The sequence below is a fragment of the Dipodomys merriami genome, unplaced genomic scaffold, assembly GCF_024711535.1.
Source record: "Dipodomys merriami isolate MVZ:Mamm:240054 unplaced genomic scaffold, mDipMer1.0.p SCAF_87, whole genome shotgun sequence".
NCBI lineage: Eukaryota > Metazoa > Chordata > Mammalia > Rodentia > Heteromyidae > Dipodomys > Dipodomys merriami.
In genome coordinates this window covers 2,225,002-2,249,529 of record NW_027206479.1, presented here as the reverse complement: position 1 = coordinate 2,249,529, position 24,528 = coordinate 2,225,002, and positions in this window count along the sequence as shown.

Genomic DNA, 24,528 nt, shown 5'->3' with positions numbered 1-24,528 from the left:
ACCCTCACCCTAACCCTAAACCTAACACTAACCCTAACTCTAAACGTAAACCTCACTCTCACACTTACCCTAACTCTAACCCTAACACTAACCCTAACCCTAACCCGCAACCTAAACATAACCCTCACCCTAACCCTAACCCTCACCCTAACACTTACCCTCACCCTAACACTAAACCTAACCCTATCACTAACCCTAAACCTAACACTAACGCTCACACTAACCCTTACCATCATTCTAACGCTAAACCTCAACCTAAACCTAAATTTAAACCTCACCCTCTCGCTAGCCCTCAACCTAACCTTAATCCTCATCCTCACCCTAAACCTCACACTCACCCCAACACTAATCTTCAATCTAACACTCACCGACACACTTCTCCTAACCCTAACCCTCACCTTTACCTTAACCCTCACCCTCAGCCTAAACCTCACCTTTACCCTTACCATCATTCTCAACCTAATCCTCCCCCTAACCCTAAAACTCAGCCTACCCCTCACCTAACCGTAAACCTAACCATCACCCTAACCCTAACCCTCACCCTCAACCTCACGCTCAGCCTAACCCTAAAAGCCTGAGCCTAACGCTTACCCTAACTCTCACCCTCACCCTAGTCCTTACCCTAACCCTAATCCTAAACCTAACACACACAAACCCTCCCCTTAAACCTAATCCTAAGCCTAAAACTAACCCTCCCCCTAACTCTCCCCCTAACACTAACCCTAACACTAACGCTAACCCTAACCCTCAACATAAACATAAATCTAACCCTAAACCTCACCCTCACCATAAACTTCACCCTAACCCTAAACCTAACCCTCAAACTATCACTAACCCTAAATCTAACCCTAAACCTCACCTTCACCCTCAACTTAACCCTAACCCTAACCGTATACCCCACCCTATCTCTAACCCTAAACCTCACCCGCAACCTCACCCTCACTGTAACACTAACCCTAACCCTAACACTAACCCTCACACTAACCCTAAACTTAACCCTAACCCTAAAACTCAACCTAACCCTCATTCTCACCCTAATCCTAACACTAACCCTGTACCTAAACCTTACCCTAAACCTCCCCTAATCCTATATCTAACCCTAAACCTCACCCTAACACTAACCCTAAGCCTAAGCCTAACCCTAACCCTAAACATAACCCTAAACATAACATAAATCCTCAGCCTCACCCACACTCTAACCCAAACCCTAACCGTAACCCACACCCTAACCCTCAGCCGAACCAGAAGCCTAACCCTAAGCCTAACCCCAACACAAACACTCACCCTCACCCTAACCCTAATCCTAAACCTAACCCTATCCCTAAACCTAACCATCTCCCTAACCCTCAGCCTAGCCTTCACCCTAACCCTAATCCTAATGCTAAACCTTATAATCACCCTCACCCTAACCCTAACCCTAACCCTCACCTAACCCTAACCCTAACCCTCACCCTCATACTCGGCCTAAGCCTAAGCCTAAGCCTAAGCTTAACCCTAACCCTAACCCTCATCCTAACCTTAACCCTAACACTAACCCTAACTCTAAAAGTAAACCTCACTTTCACCCTAACCCTAACTCTAATCCTAACCCTAAACCTAAACCTCACCCTAACCCTAAACCTAACCATCACCCTCACCCTCACTGTAACCGTAAACCTAACCTTAAGCCTAAAAATAACCCTAACCGTAACCCTAACCCTCAACCTATCCATAACTCTCACCCTAAACCTAACCCTCACCCTAACACTTACCCTCACCCTAACACTAACCCTAACCCTATCACTAAACCTCACACTAACCAGAACCATCACCCTAACCCTAAACCTCAGCCTGAACCTAAACCTAAACCTCACCCTCACCCTAGCCCTCACCCTAACCCTAACCCTCACCATCACCCTAAACCACACACTAACCCTGACACTAATCCTCAATCTAACCCTCACTCACATCCTTCCCATAACCCTAACCCTCCCCCTAAACCTAAAAATCATCCGACCATAACCCTTATCCTCAGCCTAACCCTCACGTTTACCCTTATGGTCACCCCACCCTAACCCTTACTCTAACCCTAACACTCACACTATCCCTCACCCTAACCCTAACACTATCCCTAAACCTCATCCTCACCCTAACTCTAACTCTCACCCTAACCCTAACATTAAACCTCACCCTAAACCTAACCCTAACAATCACCCTCAACCTCAGCATAACCATAACCCTAACCCTAACCCTAACAATAACCCTAACCCTAACCCTCAACTTAACCATTAGCCTCACCCTAACCCTAACCCTCACCCTAACACTTACCCTAACACGAACACTAACCCTAAAACTAACACTAACCCTCACACTAACCCTAACCCTCACCCTAATCCTAAACCTAACCCTAACCCTAACCCTAATCCTCAATCTAACCCTCACCCTACTCCTAACCCTTACCCTTACCCTAACCCTAAACCTAACCCTAATCGTCACCCTTAACTTAAATCTCACCTTCAGCCTAAACCTCACCTTTACCCTTACCATCATTCTCACCCTAACCTTCCCCCTAATCCTAAACGTCACCTACCTCTCACCCTAACTGTAAACCTAACCATCACCCTAACCCTAAACCTCACCCTCAACCCCACGCTCAGCCTAACCCTAAGCCAAAGCCTAACCCTTACACTAAACCTCACCCTCTACCTAGCCCTCTCCCTAAACCTAATCCTAACACCCACACTCGCCCTCAGCCTAACGCTAAGACTAAGCCTCACCCTAAGCCTAACCCTCACAATCACCCTCACCCTAACCCTAATCCTAACCCTAACACTACCCCTACCCCTTAACCTCAACCTATCACTCACACTAGCCTTAACCCTAACACTAACACTAACGGTAACCCACGAACTAACTCTCCCCCTAACCCTAAATCTAACCATAAACCTCACCCTCTCCCTAACCCTAATCCTACCCCTAAACCTAAAACTCAACCTAAACCTAACCCTAACCCTCACCCTCACCTTAATACTAAATCTAACCCTAACCCAAACCCTAACCCTAAACCTAATCCTAAAACACACCCTCACCCTAACTCTAATCCTAAACCTAATTATCCTCCTAACCTTACCCTAAACCTAACACTAACCAACACCGTAACCGTATCCCTAACCCTAACCCTAACCCTCAACCTAACCCTAACCCTCACGATCACCGTAACCCTAACCCTTAGGCTCACCCTAACCATAAACTTAACTCGAACCCTAACTCTCACCCTAACCCAAAGCCTAAAACTAACCCCAACCCTAACCCTCACCGTCACCCTCACCCTCAGCCTATCCCTAACCCTAACCTTCAAACAAACCCTAACCCTTTCCCTAATTCTAATCCTAAACCTAATGCTAACCCTCACCCTCACCCTAACCCTAACCCTAACCCTATGTCGAACACTAAACCTAACTCTAACAATCACAATCAGCCTCACCCTAACCCTAACTCTAACCCTAAACCTCACCCTCACTCTAAACCTAAACCTAACCCTAACCCTAACGGTAAACCTCACCCAAACCCTAACCCTAAACCTCACCCTCACCCAAGCCCTCACCCTAACTCTAATCCTAACCCTAACCCTCATCCTAACCCTCACCCTAACACTAACTCTAAAAATAACCATCACCCCAACTCTAACCCTAACGCTAACGCTCAACCTAACCCTAACCCTCACCCTCACCGAATCCCTCACCCTAACCCTCACCCTAACCCTAAACTTAACCCTAACCCAAACCTCACCCTAACCCTAACCCTAACCCTCAAGCTAACCCTAACCCTCACACTCACCCTCACCCTCAGCCTAAGCCAAGCCTAAGCCTAAGCCTAACCCTAACCCTCACACTCACCCTAAGCCTAATCCTAATCCAAATCCTAAACCTAACCCTAATTTGCCCCCTTGCCCTAACCATCACCTTAACCGTAAACCTAACACTAACACTAACCCTAACCCTCAACCTCAGCCTCACCCTAACCCTAACTCTAACCCTAAACCTCACCCTCCCTCTAACCCTAACTCTAACCCTAACCCTCACCATGAACCTCAACCTCAGACTAACCCTAAGCCTAAACCTAAACCTAACCCTAACGCACACACTGACAATCATCCTAACCCCAATACTAACCCTATCCCTAACCCTAACCCTCCCACTAACTCTCACCCTAACCTTAACCCTAACACTAACCCTAACCCTAAACCTCAACCTAACCCTCACCCTAACCGTAACTCTAACATTAAACCTCACCCTCAAACTAAACCTAACTCTAAAACTAATGCAAACCCTAAACCTCACCCTAACCCTAACCCTAACCATCACACTAAACCTAATCCTCAGCCCCACACTCACCCCCAGCCTAACCCTAAGCCTAAGCTTAAAAATAAACCTAAAACTTACACTAACCCTCACCCTAACCCTAAGCATACCCTATCCCAAACCCTAACCCTTAACCTCAACCTAACCTTCACCCTAAACTTAACCCTAACACTAACCCTAACTCTAACCCACGAACTAACCCTCCCGCTAACCCTAAATCTAACCCTAAACCTCACCCTCAACCTAAGCCTAACCCTAAACCTCACCCTAACCCTAAACTTCAACCTGACCCTCACCCTCACCCTCAACGTAAGTCTAACCATAAACTTAACAATAACACTAATCCTAACCCTAAACCTAACCCTAACCCTAACCCTAACCCTAATCCTAACACTCACCTTCAGCCTAACCCTCATCTTTACCCTTACCGTCACCCAAACCCTAACCCTCACCCTCACCGTAACCCTAAACCTCATCCAAACCCTCACCCTAACCCTAAACCTCACCCTAACACTAAGAGTAAACTCACCCTCACCTTAGCCCTCACCCTCACCCTAATTCTACCCCTAATTCTAATCCTAATCCTTACCCTAACCCTAACCCTAATCCTCACCCTTAAACTAAACCTAACCCTAACCCTAACCCTCAAACTAACCCTAACCCTCAAGCTCACTGTAACACTAACCCTAACCCTCATCCTAACCATAAACTTATCCTGAACCCTAACTCTCACCCTAACCCAAACCCTCAGTCTCAACCTAGCCCTAACTTTCACCCTCACCCTCACCCTCAGCCTAACCCTAGGCCTAACCCTAACCCTAACCCTCACACTCACCCTATTACCCTAATCCTAATCCTAACCCTAAACCTAACCCTCAACCTCACCCTATTCCTCACCCTAACCCTAACCCTAACATTAACCCTAACTCTAACAATTTCAACCAGCCTCACACTAACCCTATCTCTAACCCTAAACCTCACCCTCACCCTAACCCTAATCCTAACCCTAAACCTCACCCTAACCCTAAACCTAAACCTCACCCTCAACCTAGACCTCACCCTAACCCTAATCCTAACCCTAACCCTCATCCTAAACCTCACGCTAACACTAAGCCTAACCCTAACACTCACCCTCACCGTAATCCTTACCCTAACCCTCAACCTAACCCTAAACTTAACTCGAAACCTAACTCTCACCCTAACACTAACCCTTACACTATCCCTCACCTTCATCCTAAGCCTAAGCCTAATCCTAATCCTAACCCTCACACTCACCATAAACCTCACCTTAACCCTAAACCTAACACTAAACCTAACCTTAACTCTCACCCTCAGCCTCACCATAACCCTAACTCTAAACCTAAATCTCACCATCAACCTAACCCTAACCCTAAACTTCACCATCACCCTAGGCCTCTCCCTAACCCTAATCCTAACCCTAATCCTCATCCTAACCCTCAACCTAAACCTAACCGTAACCCGCACCTTAACACTAGCACTTGTCTCTCAACATCACCCTCAGCCTAACCCTAAGCCTAACCATAAACCTAACCCTAACACACACAATCACACTCACCCTAAACCTAATCCTAACCCTATCCCTAACCCTAAACCACCCCCTAACGATCACCCTAACACTAACCCTAACACTAACTCTAACCCTAACCCTCAACCTAACCCTAACTCTAACCCTAAACCTCACCCTCACCCTAACGCTCATCATAACACTTACCCTCAACCTTAACCTAACCCTAACCGTAACCCTCCCCCTAAGGCTAAACGTCATCATAACCCTCACCCTAAACTTAAACCTAACCATAACCCTAACCCTAACCCTAAACCTCAACCTAAACCTCACCCTCACCCTAACCGTAACACTAACCCTAACACAAACCCTCCCCTTAACCCTCCCCCTAACCATATATCTAACCCTAAACCTCACCCTTACCCTCACCCTAAACCTAACCCAAACCCTCACCCTAACCATAACCCTCACCCTAACCCTAACCCTCACCATAACACTTACACTCACCCTAGCACTAACCCTAACCCTAACACTCACCCTCACACTAACCCTAACACTCACCCTAATCCTAAACTTCACCCTAACCCTAACACTCACCATAACCCTCACCCTCACCCTAGCCCTCACCCTAACCCTAAATCTAACCCTCACCCTCAGCCTAACCCTAACCATCACCCTCACCCTAAGCCTCACACTAACCCTAACACTAATCTTCAATCTAACCAACACCTAACACTAACCCTAACCCTAACCTAACCCTAACCCTTATCCTAACCGAAAACCTAACCCTAACACTCACGCTTATCTTAAGCCTCAACCTCAGCCTAAACCTCACCATTACCCTTACCATCATCCTCACCCTAACCCTTACCCTAACCCTAACTCAAACCCTAAACCTCACCCTCTCCCTAAATCTAACTCTAACCCTAACCCAAAACCAAAACCTCACCCTAACCCTAACCCTAACCCTCACCCTCACAATCACCCTAGCCCTCAACCTAACCGTAATTCTAACCCTCACCCTCACCCTAACCCTAACACTTACCCTAACCCTAAAACTAACCCTAAACCTCAACCTTAAAGTAAACCTCACCCTCAGCATAAACCTCTCCTTTGCCCTTATCATCATCCTCACCCTAACCCTCAACATAACCCTAAACCTCATCATAACCCTCACCCTAACCATAAACCTAAACATCACCCTAACCCTAACACTCAACCACACCCTCACCCTCAGCCTAACCATAAGCCTAAGCCTAAGCCTTACCCTAACCCTCACCCTCACCCTAGCCCTCACCCTAACCCTAATCTTAACCCTAACCCACATCCTAGCCCTCAACCTAACCCTAAAACTAACCATCACCCTAACCCTAATCCTAACGCCCACCATCACCCTCAGCCTACCCCTAAGCCTAAGCCTAACCCTCAACCTAAACCTCACACTCACCGTCACCCTAACCCTAATCCTAAACCTAACACTATCCCTAAACCTCAACCTAACCCTCTCCCTCACCCTTACCCTAACACTAACCCTAGCCCTAAACTTCACCCTAACCCCCCCTAACACTAAGTCTAACCCTAAACCTCACCCTCACCCTTACACTAACCCTAATCCGAACCCTCACACTTACCCTCAACCTCACTGTAAATCTAACCCTAAACCTAACAATAACCCTAACTCTAAACCAAACCCTAACCCTATACATCATCGTCACCCTCAGCCTCACCCTCACCGCAAAATTAACCCTAACCATAACACTAACAATAACCCTAACCCTAAACCTAAACCTAAACCTAACCCTAATCCTCACCCCCACAATCACCCTCAGCCTAACCCTAAGCCTAACCCTAACCCTAACTTTAAACCTAAACATAAACCTGTCAGCCACACCCTCACAGCAAACTTAGCACTAACCATAACATTAACAATAACCCTAACCATAAACCTAACCCTAATCCTCATCAAAACCCTCACCCTAAACCTAACCCTAATCCTCACCCTAACCCTAATCCTAAAATAATCCTCAACCTAACACTAACCCTTACCCTAAATCTAATTCTAACCCTCACCCTCATCCTAACCCTAACCCTCATGCTCACCCTAACCCTAAGCCTAACCGTAATCCTCAACCTATACCCTAACCCTCACCCTCACAGTAACCCTTACCCTAACCCTTACCCTAAACCTAAACTGAATTAACACTAACTCTCACCCTAAACCTAACCCTAACACTTACCCTAACCCTAACCCTCACACTCACCCTCACCCTCAGCCTAAGCCTAAGCCTAAGCCTAACCCTAACACTAACGTTCACACTCACCCTAACCCTAACCCTAATCCTAAGCCTAACAATAACCCTCACCCTCTCCCTAACCCTCACCTTAACCCTAACGCTAACATTAACCCTAACCCCAACCCACACCCTCAGCTTCATCCTAACCCTAACTATAACACTAAAGGTCACCCTGATCTGAACCCTAACCCTAACCATAACCCTAAACCTCACATTAACCCTAACACTAACCCTTACCCTCACCCTAGCCCTCACACTAACTCTAATCCTAACTCTAAACCTCATCCTAACCCTAAGTCTAACCCTCACCCTAACCCTAACTTGCTCACACTCAACCTCACCCTAAGCCTAACCCTAAACATAACCCTAACACACACACTCACCCTCAGCCTAACCCTAAGCCTAAACCTAAATCTAACCCTAACCCACACACTCACTCTCACCCTAACCCTAATCCTAACTCTAACCCTAACACTATCCCTCCCCCTAACTCTCACCCTAACCCTAAACCTAACACTAACTCTAACCCTAACGCTCAACCTAACCCTGAAACTAACCTTAAATCTCACGCTCACCCTAAACATAACTCTAACCCTAACCCAAACCCTAAACCTCACCCTAACCCTAACCTTAACCCACACCCTCACAGTAACCATAAACATAAACCTTAACCTAACAATGACCCTAACTCTAATCCTTAGCGTCACCATAACACTAACATTAAAGTTAACCGTAAACCTCACCCTAACCCTCCCCTAAACCTAACTCTAAACCTAAACCTCACCCTAATCCTAAACCTCACCCTAACCCTCCCCGAAACCCTAACTCTCACCCTAAACCTCACCCTCACCCTAACCATAACCCTATCCCTAAACCTCACCCTAACCCTGATCCTATTCCTCACCCTCACCCTCACCCTCACTGTAAATCTAACCCTAACCCTAAATATTACACTAACCCTAACACTAACCCTAACGCTGACCCTCACCCTAACCCTAAACCAAACCCTCACCTTAACACTAACCCTATCCCTAACCCTCACCCTCACGGTAACCTTAACGCTAAACCTCAGCCTAACGCTAACTCTAACCCTCATCCTCACTCTAGCCCTCACCCTAAACCTAATGCTAACCCTAAACCCTCACCTTCAGGCTCGGCCTAAACCTAAGCCTAAGGTAAGACTAACCCTGACCCTCACACTAACCCTCATCTGAACGCTAACTCTAACCCTAAACCTCACCCTCACCCTAACCCTAAACCTCACCCTCACCCTCACCCTCTGCCTAACATTAAGCCTAACATTAACCCCAACACTAACCCTAATACTAACCCTAACCCCCACCCTAACGCTCACCCTAACCCTAACCCTAACCCTCACCCTCACCATAGCCCATACTCAAAACCTAGGCCTAAGCCTAACCCTCAACCTAACCCTCACTCTAACCCTAACCCCAAAGCTCACGTTAACCATAACCCTCACCCTCACACTCACCCTAACTCTAATCCTAACCCTAACCCTAAACATAACACTCACCCTCACCTTAACCCTAATCCTAATCCTAACACTAACCCTAACCGTAACCCTAACCCTAACCCTCACCCTAACCCTAACTCTAACCCTAAACCTCACCCTCACCCTAACCCTAACACTAACCATAATCCTAAACCTCACCCTAAACCTAAACCTTACACTAACACTTACCCTCATCTTAAAACTAACACTAACCCTAACAATAACCCTCACACTAACGCTAACCATCACCCTAAACCTAAACCTCACCCTAACCCTAACCCTAACCCTCAACTTCACCCTTGCCCTCATCCTAACCCTAACCCTCATCCTCACCCTAAACCTCACACTAACCCTAACACTAATCCTCAGTCTAACCCTCACCCTCACGCTAACCCTAAACCACACCCTTACCATAACCCTCAGCCTCAGCCTAACCCTCACCTTTTCTCTTACAGTCACCCTCATCCTAACCCTCACCCTAAACCACAACCCTCATCCTATCCCTCACCCTAAACGTAACCCTAACCATCACCCTAACCCTAACCCTCACCCTCAACTTCAGCCTCAGCCTAAACCTAACCCTAAGCCTAAACCTAACCCCAAACCTCACACTCACCCTAGCCCTCAACCTAACCCTAATCCTAACCGTAACCCTCATCCTAACCCTCAACCAAACCTTAACCAGAACCATCACTCTAAACCTAATCCTCATCCCCACACGCACCCTCAGCCTAAACCTAAGCCTAAGCCTAACCCCAAGCCTAACCCTCACACTCACCCTCACCCTAACCTTAATTCTAACCCTAAACATAACCCTAAACCTAAACCTAAACCTAACCCTCAACCTAACGCTAACCCTAACTCTAACACTCACCCTCAACTGGTCCTCACCCTAACCCTCACCCCAAACCTAACCCTCACCCTCACCAAATCACGAACCCTAACCCTCACCCTAACGCTAGCCCTAACCCTAAACCTAAACCTCACTTTAACCCTAACCCTAACCCTCACCCTCAACCTAGCCCTCACCCTAAACCTAATTTTAACCCTAACCCTCATCCTAACCCTCACCCTAAATCTAACCCTAATCTTCAACCTAACCCTAAACCTAATTCTAACCCTCAACCTAACCCTAACCCTAACCCTAACCGTAACCTGACCCTAACCCTCTCCCTAACCCTAAACCTAAACTGAACACTAAACCTCACCCTAAGCCTTACCCTAAACCTCAAACTCACCCTAGCCCTCATCCTAACCCTAATTCTAACCCTAACCCTCATGCTAACCCTCACCCTAAACCTAACCCTAACTCTAACCCTAACCCTAAATATAAAACTCACCCTAACCTTAATCCTAATCCTCACCCTCTCCCTCACTGTAACCATAACCCAAACACTAACACTTACAATAAACCTAACCTAACCCTAACCCTCATCCTAACCATATCCTTCAACCTAACCTTAACCCTCATCCTAACACTTTCCCTCACCCTAACCCGAACCCTAAACCTCACACTCACCCTAACCCTCAACCTATCCCTAATTCTCACACTAACCCGAACCCTAATGCTAGGCTTCAGCCTGACCCTAAACGTAACTCTACCCTACACCTCACCCTCACCATAACCGTAACCCTACCCATAACTCTAAAGCTCACCCTAACACTAACCATAATCCTCACCCTCACCCTAGCCATAACCCTAAACCGAATTCTCACCCTAACCCTCATCCTAACCCTGACCCTAACACTAAACTTAACCCTCACTCTCACCCTCACCCCAACCCTAAACCTAATGCTAACCCTCAACCTAATCCTAACTGTCAACCTCACCAAAAACCTTACCCTAAACCTCACCCTAACCCTAACCCTCACCCTAACCCTAACTCTCACCATCAACCTCACCCTCAACCTAACCCTAACCCTAACCCTAAACGTTACACTCTCCCTAACCCTAAACCTCACCCTAACCCTAAATTTAATCCTAATAGTAACCATAACCCAAAGCCTCAACCTCACCCTAACCTTCACCTTAACCCTAACCCTAACACTAACCCTAACCCTAACCCTCACCCTCAGCCACATCCTAACCCTAACTCTAACCCTAAACCTCACGCTCATCCTAACCCTAAACATAAACCTAAACCTCATCCTAACCCTAACCCTAAACCTCACCCTCACCCTAGCCCACACACTAACCCTAATCCTAATCCTAACCCTCATCCTAAACCTCCCCCTAACCCTAACCTTAACCATCACCCTAACCCTAACTCTCACCCTCAAACTCACCATCAGCCTAAGCCTAAGCCTAACCCTAAACCTAACCCTAACACACACAATCACCTTCAGCTTTACCCTTATCCTAACCCTAAACCTAACCCTAACCCTAAGCCTCGCTCTAACTCTCACCCTAACCATAACCCTAACACTAACCTAACCCTAATCCTCAACCTCACCCTCCCCTAACCCGAACTCTAATCCTAAACCGCACCCTCACCCTAAACCTAACTCTAACCCTAACTGAAACACTAAACCACACCCTAACCCTAAACCTAACCCTCACCCTCACCCTCACCTTAACCTTAACCCTAAACCTAACCCTAACAATAACCCTAAACATAATGCTAACCCTCACTCTAACCATAACCCTCATCCTAACCCAAACCCTCACCCTAACACTTACCCTCACACTAACACTAACCCTAACGCTAAAACTAACCCTGACACTACCCCTACCCCTAAACCTACCCATAACTTCCACCTAACCCTCACCCTTACCCTATCCTTAACACTATCCCTAACCCTAAACCTCACTGTCACCCCCCTTAACCCTATATCTAACTGTAAACCTAACCCTCACCCTAATCCAAAAATCCACCCTAACCATAACACTAATCCTCACCCGCACCCTCAACCTCACCTCAACTCTAACCCTAAACATACCAAAAACACTAACCCTAACCCTAACCATCACTCTAACCCTAATCCTCAACCCCACCCTCAGCCTCACCCTCACCTCAAACTTAACCCTAACCATAACACTAACAATAACCCTAACCATAACCGTAATCCTCACCCCATACTCATCCTCAGCCTAAACCTAAGCCTAACCCTAACCCTAACCCTAATCCTCACCCTCACCCCAGCCCTCAACCTAACCCTAACACTCATCCTCACTCTAAACCTCACCCTAACCCGAACACTAATACTCAATCTAACCCTCACCCTCAACCTACCGCTAACCCTAACACTCACCCTAACCCTAACCTTCACCATTACCGTAACTCTTGCACTCAGACTAAACCTCATGTTTACCCTTACCGTCACCCCCACCCTAACCCTCACCCTAAACCTCTCCCTCACCCTATTCCTCAACCTAACCCTTACTCTACCCCTAAACCTCACCCTCACCCTAACCCTAACTCTAACCCTAACCCTAACACTAAAACTCACCCTAACCCTAACCCTAACCCTCACCCTAACCCTAAACCTCACCCTCACCCTCAGCCTCATCCTAACCCTAAGCCTCACCATAAACATATCCCAAACACACACACTCACCCTCACCCTAACACTAATCTTAACCCTAACCCAAACCCTAAACCTCCCCTTAACTCTCACCCTAACCCTAACCTTAACACGAACATTAACCCTAACCCTCAACCTAATCCTCAACCTAACCCTAACTCTAACCGAAACCTCACCCTCACCCTAAACCTAACTCTAACACTAACCCAAAACCTAAAACTCACCCTAACCCTAACCCTAACCATCATCCTCACCCTCACCGTAACCATAACCCTAAACCTAAACCTAAGAATAACCCTAACTCTATTCCTAACCCTCACCCTAACACTTACCGTCACCCTAACACTAACCCTAACCCTCCCTCTAACCCTCACCCTAACCCTATATCGAACCCTCAACCTCATCCTCACCCTAACCCTAACCTCTAACCCCACCCTAACCCTAAAGCTAACCCTCACCCTTTGATCGGCCTAAGACTAACCCTAAGCCTAAGCCTAAAACTAAACCTAAACCTCACCCTAACCCCAACAATAACACTAAACCTAACTCTAATCCTAAACTTCAACCTCACTTTAACCCTAACTCTAACCCTAACCCTAAACCTAAACCTCACCCTAACCCTAAACCTCACCCTCACCGTAAACGTAACCCTAACCCTAACCCTAACAATAACCTTAACCATAACCATAATCTTCATCCTAACCATAACTTTCACCATAACAATAACCCTCACCCTAACATTTACCCTCACCCTAACACTAACCCTAAACCTAACACTAACCCTCACTCTAACCCTCACCATCACACTAATCCTAAACCTCACCCTGATCCTAACCCTCACCCTCAACCTAGCCCTCAACCTAACGCTAACCCTCATCCTCACCCTAAACCTCACACTAACCCTAACACTAATCCTCAACCTAAACCTAACCCACAAGCTAACCCTAATCCTCACCCTTACCTTACCCCTCACCCTCAGCCTAACCCTCACCTTTACCCTTACCGTCACCCTCAACCTAACCCTTACCGTAACCCTCACCCTAACCCTAATCCTCATCCTAACCCTCACCCTAATGGTAACCCCAAACATCACCCTAACCCTAACCCTCATGCTCACCCTCAGCCTCAGCCTAACACCAAGCCTAAGCCTAAACCCAACCCTAACCCTCACCCTCACCCGAACACTAATCTTAACCCTAACCCTCATCCTTACCCTTAACCTAACCATAAACCTAACCAACGTTCTATACCTAGTCCTCATCCCCATACCATACCTTCAGCAAAACCCTAAGCCTAAGCCGAACCCTAACCCTAGCCATCACGCTCACCCTCACCGTAAACCTAATCCTAAACGTAACGCTAACCCTAACATTAAACCTCAACTTAACCCTCACCCTAACCCTAATACTAACACTGACCCTAACCCTAACGCTCACACTAACCCTCCCCCTAAAAAGAACTCTAACCCTAAACTTCACCCTCACCCTAACAGTAACCCTATCCCTAAACCTCACCGTAAACCTGATCCTAACCCTCACCCTCACCCTCACTCTCACAGTAACTCTAACCATAACCCTAATCCTAACATTCACCCTCACCCTAACCCTAACACTAACACTAACCCTAACCCTAACCCTCTCCCTCACCGTAAACCTAACCCTAACCCTAAACCTAAACCTCACCCTAACCCTAACAATAACACTCACCCTCACCCTAGAGCTCACCCAAAACTTAATTGTAATCTTAACCCTCATCCAAACCCTAACCCTCACCCTAACCCTAACCCTAAAACTAACCCTAACCCTAAACCTCACCCTATTCCTCACCCTAACCCTAACTCTGACCCTAAACCTCACCCTCACTCTAACCCTAACCCTAAACCTCACCCTCACCCTAGCCCTCAACCTAACCCTAATGGTAACCTTAACCCTCATCCTAACATTCACCCTAACCCTAAACCTAACCCTCACCCTAACCCTAACCCCCACCCTCAACCTCACCCTTAGCCTAACCCTAAGCCTAACCCTAAACCTAACCCTAACCCACACACTCACCCTCACTCTAACCCTAAACCTAAAACTAACGCTAACCCTAACCCTCACCCTCACCTTAGCCTTCACCCTAACCCTAATCCTAATCCTAACCGAAAATCCAACCATAACCCTAACCCTAAACCTGACCCTAAACCTAGCACTATCCCTCACCCTCAGTGTAAGGGTAACCCTAACCCTAACCCTAACAATAACCGTAATCCTAACTCTAACCCTCACCCTAAACTTAACACTCACCCTAACCCTAACCCTCACCCTAACACTTACGCTCACCCTTATCTTAACCCTCAGCCTTAGCCTAATGCTCACATTTAGGCTTACCATCACACTCACCCTAACCCTAATTCTAACCCTCACCCACACCCTAACCCTCACCCTCATCTTCCCCCTAAACCTCACACTAACTCTAACCCTAATCCTTAATCTAACCCTCACCCTAATCTGAAACCTAACCCTTACTCTAACCCTAAACTTAACCCTAAACCACACCCTTATCTTAACCCTCACCCTCAGACGAAACCTCACCTTTACCCTTACCATCATCCTCACCCTAACCCTCCCCCTAAACCTAAACCTCATCCTAAAACTCACCCTAACAGTAAACCTAACCAGCAGCCTAACCCTAACCCTCACGCTCAACCTCAAGCTCAGCCGAACCCTAAGCCTAAGCCTAACCCTTACCCTAACCCTCACCCTCTCCTGAGCCCTCACCCTAACCCTAAATCCTAAACCTAAGCCTCAGCCTAACCCTCACCCTAAGCCTAAACCTAACAATCACCCTAACCCTAATCCTCACGCCCACACTCACCCTCAGCCTAACCCTAAGCCGAAGCCTAACCCTAACCCTAACACTCTCACTCACCCTCACCCTAACCCTAATCCAAATACTAACCCTACCCCTAACACTTAACTTCAACCTAACCCTCACCCTAACCTGAACCCTAATATTAACCCTAACTCTAACCCACGAACTAACCCTCTCCCTAACCCTAAATCTAACCATAAACGTCACCTTAACCTAACCCTAACCCTACCCCTAACACCAAACCTAACCCTCACCCTCACAATAACCCTCACCCTCACTGTAACTCTAACCCTCACCCTAGCCCTCACCCTAACCCTATTCCTAACCCTAAACCTTATCCTAACCCTCACCCTAACCCTAACCCTAACCCTCACCCTCATGCTAGGCCTAAGCCTAAGCCTAAGCCTAAGCCTAACTCTAACCGTAACCCTCACCCTAACCCTAACCCAAACACTAACCCTAACTCTAATCCTAAATCTCACTCTCACCTTAACACTAACTCTATCCCTAACCCTAAACCTAAACCTCAACCTGACCCTCACCGTGACCATAACCGATACCCTAACCCTAACAATAACCCTAACCCTAACCCTAACCCTCACAATAAACATAATCCTCACCCTAAACCTAACCCTCACCCTAACACTTACCCTCACCCTAACACCTACCCTAACACTAGATAACCCTCAAACTAACCCTAACCATCACCCCAACCTTAAACCTGACCCTAACCCTAACTCTAACCCTCACCTTCACCCTAGCCCTCAACCTAACCCTAACCCTCCTCCTCACCCTAAACCTCACCCTAACCCTAACACTAATCCTCAATCTAACCCTCACCCTCACCCTACCCCTACCCCTAACACTCACCCTAACCCTAACCCTCACCATTACCGTAACTCTCACCCTCAGCCTAAACCTCACGTTTACCCTTAAATTCACCCCCACCCTAACCCTCACTGTAACCATAACCCTCTCCCTAACCCTCACCCTAACCATTACCCTAACCCTTACCCTAACGCTAACTCTACCCCTAAACTTAACCCTCAACCTAACCCTAACTCTAACCCTAACCCTAACACTAAACCTCACCCTAACCCTAACCCTCACCCTAACCCTAAACCTTAACCGTAACCCTAATCCTAAGCCTAACCATAAACCTATCCCTAACACACACACTTACCCTCACCTTAACACTAATCCTAACCCTAACCCTAATCCTAACCCTCTTTTGAACTCTCACTCTAACCCTATCCTTAACACAAACACTAACCCTAACCCTCAACCTCACCTTCACTCTAACCCTAACCCTAAACCCCACCCTAACACTAACCCTAACCCACACCCTCATGCTCAGCCTAAACCTAAGCCTAAAACTAACCCTACACCTAACCCTAACCCCAACAATAACACTAAACCTAACTCTAACCCTAAACCTCACCTCAACCCTAACCCTAACTCTAACCCTAACCCTAAAGGTAAACCTCACACTAATCCTAACCCTTCACCTCACCCTCACCCTCACTGTAACCGTAAGCCTAACCCTAACCCTAACAATAACCCTATCCCTAACCCTAACCCTCATCCTAACCATAAGCTTCACCCTAACACTAACCCTCACCCTAACACTTACCCTCACCCTAACACTAACCCTAACCCTAACACTAACCCTCACACTAACCCTAACCATCACCCTAACCCTAGACCTCACCCTAACCCTAACCCTAATCCTCACCCTAAATCTCAAACTATCCCTAACCCTAATCCTCAATTTAACCCTCATCCTCACCCTAACCCTAACCCTCACCCTCAGCCTAATCCTCACCTTTACACTTACCGTCACCCTCACCCTAAAACTCTCTCTAACCCTAACCCTCACCCTCACCCTCAGCCTCAGCCTAAACGTAAGCCTAAGCCTAAACCTAACCTTAACCCTCACCCTCACCCTAGCCCTCACCAGAACCCTAATTCGAAACCTAAACCTCATCCTAACCTTAACCTAACCATAAACCTAACCAACATTCTAAACCTAATCCTCATCCCCCACCCATACTCTCAGCCTAAACCTAAGCCTAAGCTGAACCCTAACCCTCACACTCACCCTCATCGTAAACCTAATCATAAAGGTAACCCTAACCCTAACATTAAACGTCAACCCAACCTTCACCCTAAACCTCACCCTAACCCTAACTCTAACCCTAAACCTCACCCTCACACTAACCATAACCCTAAACCTAAACCTCACATTAAACCTGATCCTAACCCTCAGCCTCACCCTCACCCTCACTGTAACTCTAACCCTTACCCTAATCCTAACCCTCACCCTCACCCTAAACCTAAACCTAACCCTCACCCTAACCCTAACCTTCACCCTCACCGTAACCCTAACCCTAACCCTAACCCTAAACCTCACCCTAACCCTAACAATAACACTCACCCTCACCGTAGCCCTCACACTAAACCTAATTGTAACCCTAACCCTCATCCCAACTCTCACCCTAACCCTAACCCTAACCATCAACCTAACCCTAAACCTAATTCTAACCCTCAACCTAACCCTAACCCTGACCACACTGTAACCCTAAACCTAACCCTCACACTAATCCTAACCCTAATCCTCACCCTCATTCTGGGCGTAAGCCTAAGCCTAAGACAAAGCCTAAGCCTAATCCTAACCCTCATCCTAACCCTAACCCTAAAACTAACCCTAACTCCAACCCTAAACCTCACCCTAAACCTAACCCTAACACTAATCCTAACCGTAAACCTAAACCCTATCCCTCACCTTAACCCTAACTTTATCCCTAAACCTCACCCTCACCCTAAACCTAAACCTAACCGTAAATCTAACCCTCACTCTCAACCTAACACTCAACTTAACCCTAACCCTCATCCTCACCCTAAACCTCACCCTCACCCTAGCCCTCACCCTAGCCCTCACTCTAACCCTAATTCTAACCCTAACCCTCATACTAACCCTTAACCTAACCAGAACCCTAACCATCATTCTAAACCTAATCCTCATCCCCACCCATACACTCAGCCTAACCCTAAGCCTAAACGAACCCTAACCCTAACCCTCACACTCACCCTCACCGTAAACCTAATCCTAAAACTAACACTATCCATAATTTTAAACCTCAACTTAACCCTCAACCTAACCCCAAGCCTAACATTAACCCTAATCCTAACCCTCACCCTAACCCTCCCCCAAAGCATAAAACTTACCCTAAACCTCACCTTCACCCTAACCATAACCCTATCCCTAAACCTCACCCTAACTCTTATCCTAATCCTCACCTTCACCCTCACCCTCACTGTAAATCTAACCCTAACCCTAGCTATTACACTAACCCTAACCCTAACCCTGACTCTCACCCTAACACTAACCCTAACCCAAACCCTCACCTTAACCCTAACCGTAAACCCTAACCCTCACCCTCACCGTAACCCTAAATCTAAACCTCATCCTAACCTTAACCCTCATTCTCACTCTAGCCCTCACCCTAAACCTAATGCTAACCCTAAACCTCACCCTCACCTTCACGCTCGGCCTAAGCATAAGCCTAAGCCTAAGACAAACCCTGACCCTCACACTCACCCTCACCCTAACCCTAAACGGAAGCCTAACCCTAACCCTAACCCTCACACGAACACTAACTCTAACCCTAAACCTCACCCTCACCCTTACCCTAAACCTCACCCTCACTCTCAACCTCTGCCTAACATTAAGCCTAACCCTAACCCCAACCCTAACCCTAATACTAACCCTAAACCGTACCCTAATGCTCACCCTAACCCTAACCCTAACCCTCACCCTCACCATAGCCTATGCCAAAACCCTAAGCCAAAGCCTAACCCTCACCTTAACCCTCACTCTAACACTAACCCCAACGCTCACCCTAACCATAACCTCACCCTCACCCTCACCCTAAATCTAATCCTATTCCTAACCCTAACCCTAACACTGACCCTCACCTCAACCCTAATCCTAATCCTAACCCTAACTTGCAACCTCACCCCCACACTAAATTCCACCCTAACCCTCACCCTCAAACTAATCCTAACCCTAACCCTAATCCTAAACCTCACCCTAAACCTAAACCTTACCTTAACACCCTCAGCTTAAAACTAACACCAACCCTAACCCTAACACTCACACTAATGCTAACCATCAACCTAAACCTAAACCACACCCTAACCCTAACCCTAACCCTCAACTTCACCCTTGCCCTCACCCTAATCCTAACCCTCATCCTCACCCTAAACCTCACACTAACCCTCACACTAATCCTCAATCTAACCCTCACCATCACCCTAACCTGAAACTTCACCCTTACCATAACCCTCACCCTCAGCCTAACCTCACCTTTTCTCTTACAGTCACCCTCATCCTAACCCTCACCATAAACCATAACCCTCATCCTATCCCTCACCCTAACCTTAACCCTAAACATCAACCTAAACCTAACCTTCACTTTCAAATTCAGCCTCAGCCTAACCCTAAGCCTAAACCTAACCCCGAAACTAACACTCACCCTAGCCCTCGCCCTAACCCTAATCCTAACCCTAACCCTCATCCTAACCCTCAACCTAACCTTAACCAGAACCATCACTCATCCCTACATTCACCCTCATCCTAACCCTAAGCCTAAGCCTAACCCTCACACTCAGCCTCACACTCAGCCTCACCTTAACCTTAATCCTAAACCTAAACCTAACCCTAAACCTAAACTTAACCCTCACCCTAACGCTAACCCTAACCCTAACCCTCACCCTCACCTTAGTCCTCACCCTAACCCTCACCCCAAACCTAACCCTCACCCTCACCGAAACATGAACCCTAACCCTCACGCTAACCCTACCCCTAACCCTAAACCTAATACTAACCTAATACTAACCTAAACCTAACCCTCACCCTCACAGAAACATGAACCCTAATCTAACCCTAACCCCAATACTAACACTCATCCTCACCCTAGACCTCACCCTAACCCTAATTGTAACCCTAACCCTCATCCTAACCCTCACCCTAACCGTAACCCTAACCCTCAACCTAACCCTAAACCTAATTCTAACCCTCAACCTAACCCTAACCCTAACCCTCACCGTAACCTAATCATAACCCTCACCCTAACCCTAAACCAAACCCAAACCCTAAACCTCACCCTAAGTATAAACCTAACCCTCACTCTCACCCTATCCCTCATCCTAAACCAAATCCTAACCCTAACCCTCATGCTAACCCTCACCCTCACCCTAACACTCACACTAAACCTAGCCCTAATCCTAACCCTCAACATAACCCTAACCCTCACCCTCACCATAACCCTAATGCTAACACTCTCCCTATGCCTAAACTTAATTCTAACTCTAAACCTCACCTAACCCTAACACTAACACTCACCCTCATGCTAGACCTCATCCTAACTCTAATCCTAACCCTAACCCTAACCCTAAACTTCACACTCACCCTCACCTTAACACTAGTCCCAATCCTAACCTTAACCCTAGCCTCACCCTCACCCTAAACCTCACCCTAACCCTAAACCTAACACTAACCCTAACCCTAAACATAACCGTAACCCTCACCCTCAACCTAGCCCTCAACCTAACCCTAACCCTCATCCTCACCCTAAACATCACACTAACATCAACACTAATCCTCAATCTAACCTTCACCCTCACCCTAACCCTAAGCCTCACCCTGACCGTAACCCTCACCCTCAGCCTAACCCTCAACTTTACCCTTACCGTCACCCTCGCACTAACCCTCACCATAACCCTAATCCTCATTCTAACCCTCACCCTAAATGTAACCCCAACCATCACCCTAAACCTAACCATCACCCTCACCCTCAGCCTCAGCCTAATCCTAAGCATAAGCCTAACCCTAACCCTAACCCTCACCCTCACCCTAGCCCTCATCCTAACCCTAATTCTAACCCTAACCCTCATCCTAATGCTTAACCTAACCAGAAACCTAACCATCATTCTAAATCTAATCCTCATCCCCACCCATACACTCAGCCTAACCCTAAGCCTAAACGAACCCTAACCCTAACCCTCACAGATATCCTCACCGTAAACCTAATCCTAAACCTAACCCTAACCCTAATATTAATCCTCAAACTAACCCACACCCTAACCCCAAGCCTAACACTAACCCTAATCCTAAACCTCCCCGAAACCCTAACTCTAACCCTAAACCTCACCCTCACCCTAACCATAACCCTTACCCTAAACGTAACCCAAACCTGATCATAACCCTCACCCTCACCCTCACTGTAACTCTAACCCTAACCCTAACTATTACACTAACCCTAACCCTAACCCTGACCCTCACCCTAACCCTAACCCTAACCCAAACCCTCACCATAACCCTAACCCCTACCCTAACCCTCACTGTAACCCTAACCCTAAACCTCATCCAAACGCTAATCCTAACCCTCATACTCACTCTAGCCTTCACCATAACACTAATTCTAACCCTAAACCTCAACCTCACCTTCACGATCGGCCTAAGCCTAAGCCTAAGCCTAAGACTAACCCTGACTCTCACAATCACCCTCAAACTAACCCTAACCCTAACCCTATCCCTAACCCTAACTCTCACACTAACCCTCAGCTGAACGCTAACTCTAACCCTAAACCTCACCCTCACCCTCACCCTAAACCTCACCCTCACGCTCACCCTCTACCTAACATTAAGACTAAACCTAACCCCAACCCAAACCCTAATACTAACCCTAACCCCCAGCCTAACGCTCAACCTAACCCTAATCCTAACCCACACCCACAACATAGCCCATACCAAACACTAAGCCTAAGCCTAATCCTCACCATAACCCTCACTCTAACCCTAACCCCAACACTCACCCTAACCATAACCCTCATACTCACCCTCACTCTAACTCTAATCCTAACCCTAACCCTAACCATAACACTCACCTCACCTTAACCCTAATCCTAATCTTAACCCTAACTCCAATCCTCACCCCCACCCTAAATCTCACCCTAACCCTAACTCTAAACCTAAACCTAACCCTCACCCTAAACCTAACTCTAACCCTTAACATCACCCTCACCCTAACCCTTAACCTAACCCTAAACGTAAACCTCACCCTAAACCTAAACCTTACCCTAACTCTTAATCTCACCTTAAAACAAACATTAAACCTAAAAATAACCCACACACCAACGCTAACCATCACCCTAAACCTAAACCTCATCCTAACCCTGAGGTTAACTCTCAACTTCACCCTAGCCCTGACCCTAACCCTAACCCGAACCCTAAACCTCACACTCACCCTGTTACCCTAATCCTAATCCTAACCCTAAGCCTAACCCTCACCCTCACCCTAAGCCTCACCCTATCCCTAATTCTAACACTAACCCTAAACCTAACGCTAGCCTTCAGCCTCACCCTAACCCTAACTCTAACCCTAAACCTCACTCTCAACATTACTGTAACCCTAAACATAACTCTAAATCTCACCCTAACAATAAACATTAACCTCACCCTCACCCTAGCTCTCACACTAACCCGAATCCTCACCATAACCCTCATCCTAACCCTCACCCTAACACTCACCCTAACCCTCACTCTCACCCTCACCCTAACCCTAAACCTAACCCTAACCCTCACCCTAACCCTGTTACCCTCACCATAACCCTTACCCTAACCATCACCCTAACCCTAAACTTATCCCGAACCCTAACTCTCACCCTAACCCTAACCCTAACCCTCACCCTCACCCTCACCCTCAGCCTAACCGTAAGCCTAACCCTAACACTAACCCTAAACGTTACCCTCACCCTAACCCTAACCCTAACCCTAAACCTCTCCCTAACCTTAAACTTAAAACTAATACTAACCCTAACCCTAAACCTCAACCTCACCCTAACCCTCACCTTAGCCCTAACCCTAACACTAACCCTAACCATAACCCTCACCCTCAGCCTCATCCTAATCATAACTCTAACCCTAAACCTCACCCTCATCCTAACCCTAACCCTAACCCTAACCTCATCCTAAACCTAACACTAAACCTCACCCTCAACCTAGTCCTCACCCTAACCCTAATCCTAATCCTAACCCTCATTCTAACCCTCCCCCTAACCCTAACACTAACCCTCACCCTAACCCTATCCCTCACCCTAAACCTCACCCTCAGCCTAACTGTAAGCCTAACCCTAAACCTACCCCTAACACACAAACAATCACCTTCAGGTTTACCCTAATCCTAACCCTAAACCTAACCCTAAACCTAAGCCTCCCCCTAAGTATCACCCTAACCATAACCCTAACACTAACCCTAACCCTAACCCTCAACCTAACCCTCACACTAACACTAAACCTAATCCTAAACCTCACCCTCAACCTAGACCTAAATCTAACCCTAACTGAAACCCTAAACCTCACCCTAACCCTAAACCTAACCCTCACCCTCACCCTCACCTTAACCTTAACCC